This window comes from Carettochelys insculpta, chromosome 22 (assembly GCF_033958435.1).
Source record: "Carettochelys insculpta isolate YL-2023 chromosome 22, ASM3395843v1, whole genome shotgun sequence".
Classification (NCBI taxonomy): Eukaryota; Metazoa; Chordata; order Testudines; family Carettochelyidae; genus Carettochelys; species Carettochelys insculpta.
This window is the reverse complement of record NC_134158.1, coordinates 2,169,458-2,175,457: the sequence shown is the minus strand read 5'-3', so window position 1 is coordinate 2,175,457 and position 6,000 is coordinate 2,169,458. Positions and strand designations below refer to the sequence as shown.

Here is a 6,000-nt window from a genome sequence, read left to right as displayed (position 1 = left end):
GGGACGTGCACCGTTCCTGGAAGTACTGCAATACCAGGTCGATGCGTCGAGTGGATGGAGCAAGCTTCTATTCCATCTCTCTGTTCCAAAAATCCATTTAATATATAGTCCTCACATAGAGGACGTATCAGATATTAAGCTGATAAGAACAGATTAAATGAGGTTTATTAGGGGAATGTTTTAAATACAGCAAAGAGCATGACAAATTAACATACACAAGGATATATCATCTGAGAAACCAGAAGGGGTTATGGCACATTATATACAGTAAACAGTGTCTTAATACTTGCAAAAGGAACCCATCTAGTCTCAGATAGACAAAACACAGCCACAAATACCAGACAATACAAAATATCAGCCTTTTGACCAATCCCTACCCTGAGAAGAAAAAGAAGGAATATTTTACAGGTAACAGGCAAAATAAAATATTGGCCTTTTGACCAATCCCAATCCCTAGGAAGGAAAAAAAAAAGAGGGAATATTTTACAGATAATAGACAATATAAAATATCGGCTTATTGGCCAGTCCCTGAGAAGAGGAAAAAAAAAAAGAGAATATTTTACAAGTAACAGACAATATAAAATATTGGCCTTTTGGCTAGTCCCTGAGAGAAGAAAGCGGGAATGTTTTACAGGTAGCAGCCAACATAAAATATCGGCCTTTTGGCCAATCTCTGAGAGGAAAAAGAATAAAAAAAAAAAACTTTGTGCATAAGACTCCCCGACCCATTAAGTGCCAGGGAGAAAAAAAAATAAAACTAAAAAAATAAAAAAACTATTTTTAAAAAACTAAAATACAAAAAGAAAAAAAAAGAAAAATAATAGATAAAATAAGAAAAAAAAAAAGAAAACGCCAAAGGAGCTCAGTAATCAGCTGTCACAGTACTGGCGATGGCCCGTGATAAGCTCTATGTAAATGTCCCTGGACCACCTGATGGCACCATCAGCCTGTGTATCAGTCGAGCATAACAGCAACTGACCTCGCAAGCCTCCAGTACCCCGTCATTCAGGGGGCCCCAGGCACCCAGTGCCCCCACGAGCAATGCATGGACCTCCACCGAGTAGCCCCAGGACTGCAGGGTGTCCGCCAACGGGGCATACTTGTATAGTTTCTTGACCTGGGTGTTGCGGAAGGCCACCGTGCGGTTCTCAAAGGGCACCGTTATGTCCACGATGAGGACCTTCTTGGACCACTCGTCCGTCACGACGATGTCCGGCTGCAGGAGGCTGTCAGTGCCAGGGATGGAAGAGTCTACGGCGATGGATCCAAGGGTCCGAGGGAGCCCTTTCACCAGACCGCCCTGGATGGCGTTATGGCGGCTCTGCCAAGCAGCCAAATGCACCAGGCAGCCACGGAGAACGTGGGGAAGAGGGTCCAATGGATGTCCACAACACTTGCACCTTTTATCGCATGTCCGTGGCACACAACACCCTTGAGCGGGATGCAATTAAGGCATGCTCAGTGGGTGAAGCACCACTCCCCAAAACAGACTAGTTTTAATTGACAAGTCAGACCTTTAGGCCGTGTCTACACTCGCCAAAAACTTCCAAATGGCCATGCAAACAGCCATTTCAAAGTTTACTAATGAAGCTCTGAAATACATATTCAGCACCTAATTAGCATGCAGGCAGCCGCAGCACTTCAAAATTGATACGGCTCGTCCAGACAGAGCTCCTTTTCAAAAGGACCTCAGCTACTTCAAAGTCTCCTGATTGCCCCCTGCTCAAAGGAATAGGGGGACTTTGAAGTAGCCAGGGTCCTTTTAAAAAAGAACCTCTATCTGGAGTATCCAGCTGTGTCTTTTTCAAAGGGCCATAACTACCTGCATGCGTATGACACACTCAATATGTACTTCTGCATTTCATTAGTAAACATCAAAATGACCAATTACATGGCCATTTGGAAGTTTTTGGGTATTGTAGATATAGCTTAAAAGTTAAAATCTATTTTTGTAACAATATTACTGCCCCCAAAAGGAGATGCACCATTCCTGGAAATACTGCAATACCAGGCTGATGCTTGGAATGGATGGAGCAAGCTCCTAGTCCAGCTCCCAGTTTCAAAAATCCCTTTAATAGATAGTTCTCAGAAAGAGAACATCTCAGATATTAAACTGATAAGAACAGATTGAATGAGTTTTATTGAGGGAAAGTTTCAAATACAGCAAGGAGCATAACAAATTAACATACACAAGGATATGTCACCTGAGAAACCAGAACAGGTTATGGAGCGTAATATACAGTAAACAGTGTCTTAGTCGTTACACAAGAAACCCATCTAGTCTCAGATAGACAAAAAAACAGAGTTACAAGTAACAGAGAATATAATATATAGGCCTTTTAACCAATCCCTATCCTGAGAAGAAAAAGGGGAAAATACTTTACAAGTAACAGACAAAAAAAGATATTGGCCTTTGGATCAATCCCAGTCCCTGGGGGAGAATCAAAAAGGGGAGTATTTTACAGATAGACAATAAACAATATCAGCTTATCGGCCAGTCCGTGAGAAAAAAGAAATCTTTGAACATAAAACTCCCCAACCCATAAAGTGCCAGAAAAAATAAAATGAAATAAAATACATTAAATAATAAATTACAACCATAAAAAAAACAAAAAAAATAGATAAAATAATGAAAAAAAGAAAAAAAACACAAAGGAGCTTGATAATTACCTGTCAGAATATTGGCAATACCCTATGATATACCCTGTACAAAAATCTCTACATCACCTAATCACATCAGACACCATCAGCCTGCATATCATTCAAACATAATAGCAACTTATTTCACAACTTTCTAATATACTACACTTGATTTTAGGCTACAAAAAACCAAAACACAACACGTTGTCACAGTTTTACACAGCCCATTCATCTGGACACTTTTGAATGTCACAAGGACTAAGCCCAATGGCTCACATGTGAGCAGCGCAACAAGATTTTCACAGATCGGCAAGTTCACCTACTTTCTTCATCCTGCAGCTCCTTTCTAGCTGCTCAAAGCAAAACCTCTCCCACCTCATAACTCCGCTGTAACACTAGAAACACCTAATTAAAACACCTCATCTGCATGCAGCCCGCCCCCTCGCGGCAGCGCGCTGACACCGCAGAGCCATTGGAGAGCCGGGGGCCGATGCTTCTGCACGCAGTAAACTCTACACGTCTGCCATAGTCTCATGGTAGGCCACACCCCCCGGAAGTGACGCGCCAGGGCAGGACTTCCAATGCGAGGCGGGCAGAGCTGAAAGGGTTGGGACAGAACTGCTGGTGAAAGGGGCGGGGCTAAAGGGAAAGAGGGCGTGGCTAAAGTTTGATTGATGGCAGATCCCTCATGCTACTCAGGGCTTTGCAGCAGGGCACCTGGCTCACACCAGACTGCGGGGTGCCGGGGGGGGGGGGTGGATGCATTGTGGGCGGGGGTCTGGATCAGGCAAGGCTGGAAGGCGGTGGAGGGGCTCTGGGTCAGATCACGCTGGGGCGGGGGGCGGGGGGCGGGAAATGTCAGGGTTACACCAGGTGCTTGGAGGGTCTGGTCAGCCCGGGCGGCTGCTTAGGTGGCTTCAGCTCCCTGCCGGCAGTGACCACCTGCGGCCGCCAGGGGGCGCGCTAAAGCCGCCCGCGCCCGCGGGCTCCCCAGAGCCGAGGTTCGAGCCCGGCGCCCTCCGCCGCTGCCGCGCTGGGGCCGCCCCTGCAGCTCCCGCGCGCCTGGGGGAGCGGGACGCGAAAGGGACGTGCCCCGCCCCGCCCGGCTGCTGCTCCGGGAGTAACGGGGCTCCCCGGCCAGCCCCTCCCGGGGCGCTGAGCTCACGGGGCGTTGGCCGCTGTGCGGGGAGCTCGGCGCTGGGCTGTGCCGGGGCCGGGCCTCCTGGCGGGGGCGAGGAGCTGGGGCTGCTCCCGGGGGTGGGGGACACGTGGCGCCGCTTAGCCCCGCTGGGGGTGAACGCTGCTCTCGGAGGTCACCTGGGGCGACGTCCCCTGCAAGCAGGGCGCTGCGGGACCCAACTGGCCCGAGCCTGCCGCTGTCAGGGGAAAGGCGCCCCAGCCTGGCAGGGACCTGCTGCAGCTGGGGAACCCCCCGGCCCAGGGAAGCCCCCGCCAGCCCCAGACCCACTGAGGGCAGGGGAGGGATGCCGATCTCCCAGCCCAGCCCCACGTGGCGCCTCCCCCTGCCTCAGCCTGGGGGCTGTGTTGGGGGGAGAGCTGGGGTGGGGTCCTCTCTGCTGTAGCCCGGAGCCAGCCGGCACCCGAAGCCCTTCAGACCTGGCTCCACCCCAGAGCCCGCACGCCCAGGCAGCACCCTCACCCCCAACCCTCTGCACCAGCCCTGAGCCCCCCTCCCACACGCCGAACCCCTTGACCTCACCCCCCCCCGCGCTTTGTCAGACTACTGATATGGAGGGGACGTGTCACATTTCCCATGAAGGGTGCACGGAACAAATTCATTCCACAGGTGCCTGGGAAAAGTTAACGGGAAGGCTGAGTCTGAGCCCGGGTTTTACAGAGGAAGCACCAACTCAGCTGGGCCAACATCCCAGCCTTGTTCCCAAGGGGTGACCAACAGCTGGGGGGAGCGGGGGCAGGGAGGGGGACAAGCAGGAGCAGAGCGCATGAGAGAGGGGACTTGCATTTCGCTCAGGGTTAATACCCCCTTGGGACTGCCCTGCAGTGCACTGTAAAAACAACAAGTCCTGGGGCACCTCAGAGACTAACATTCTGGAGCATAAGCTCTCGTGGGCCAAGCCCCGCTTCATCCCAGAGTGCGCCAGCCTTTCTAGGTGGCAATGCGCCCACCGCTCGCCTTTTCCCTCTCACTCTACAGGCTCGTCTTCTATTGGCCCAGCCTGCTACTGCTGACTGAGGACTGTTTCTCACCGCCTCTCTCCTTAGAGTTGCCCACTGCTCACCTTGTAATGATCTGCAGCACGAAGGGTCTGTCCTGATCGCTTCCTGGAACGTCTGGTGACAGTCTCGCACACGTACAGCATCCATTCTCACTCACACAACAAGGAGCTTTCATTAGCACAGATACAATCAGTACTGAGACTGAACAGCAAGTTAATTTCAAAACCATCACACTGAATTCAATGTCAGATACAGGTGAACATTACACAGAACTGAAAGAGTTTTATACTACAGGGGTGCAGCTTGCTTGCTTTTAGGCCCTTTTAGGCCCCATGGAAAAACTGCCAACTGTCTTCAGTTGCGTCTCCTCTTTGTCTTAAACCTGCACAATCAAAAAGTTTCAATCTGTTCTTAATGGTTAACCAAACCAGGTCTGGCCAGGGGGGCTGGAACAATTTTTATCATGGGAGTGCTGATGAAGGGGACTTGCAGCCCTCTGCTTTCACCAGCCCTGGAGGCCTGCTGACCTAGAGCAGACCTGCCTCTTACAAACACACGGATTCTTTTCTCTGCAAAAAAAAGAGCAGTCTATGAGCATTTTAAAGGCTAACAAAATAATTTATTAAGCGGTGAGCTTTTCTGGAATAGACCTACATCTTCAGACCATAAGACTCAATATTTAAGGCACAGACAACCAAAAGTAGTCATCAAGGTTGACAAACCGGAATCAAAGTGGGCACATCAGAAGAGCGGTAGGAAGGGGAGAAATCCAGAGTCACATCAAACAAAGTGGCTATGTCTACACTAGCCCAAAACTTCAAAGTGTCCATGCAAATCGCCATTTTGAAGATTACTAATGAGACTCTCTTTAGAATGCGGGGGGCGGGGTGGGGGGCAGCACTTGGAAATTGCAGCGGCTCGCGCTGCGCAGCTGGTCCAGATGTGGAAATCCCCTTATTTTAATTTGCTGATAGGAATAAGGGGATTTCGAAGTTGCCGGGGTTCTTTTGAAAAGGACCCCCATCTAGACCAGCGCTGCAATTCCAAAGTGCCCCAGCCGCGCACTTGCTAATGAGGTGCTAAATATGCATTTAACTGCTTTTACAGATGATAAATAGCAAAACAAAAAGCAGTCAAGTAGCACTTTAAAGACTAGCAAAA

General features: G+C 49.8%; 2 pseudogenes; both read right to left on the bottom strand.

The window, feature by feature from the left end:
* Nucleotides 1-177, bottom strand: LOC142025346 (U2 spliceosomal RNA; annotated as a pseudogene).
* A 1,797-nt stretch (nt 178-1,974) lies between these two features.
* Nucleotides 1,975-2,150, bottom strand: LOC142025348 (U2 spliceosomal RNA; annotated as a pseudogene).
* Nucleotides 2,151-6,000: the final 3,850 nt, after the last annotated feature.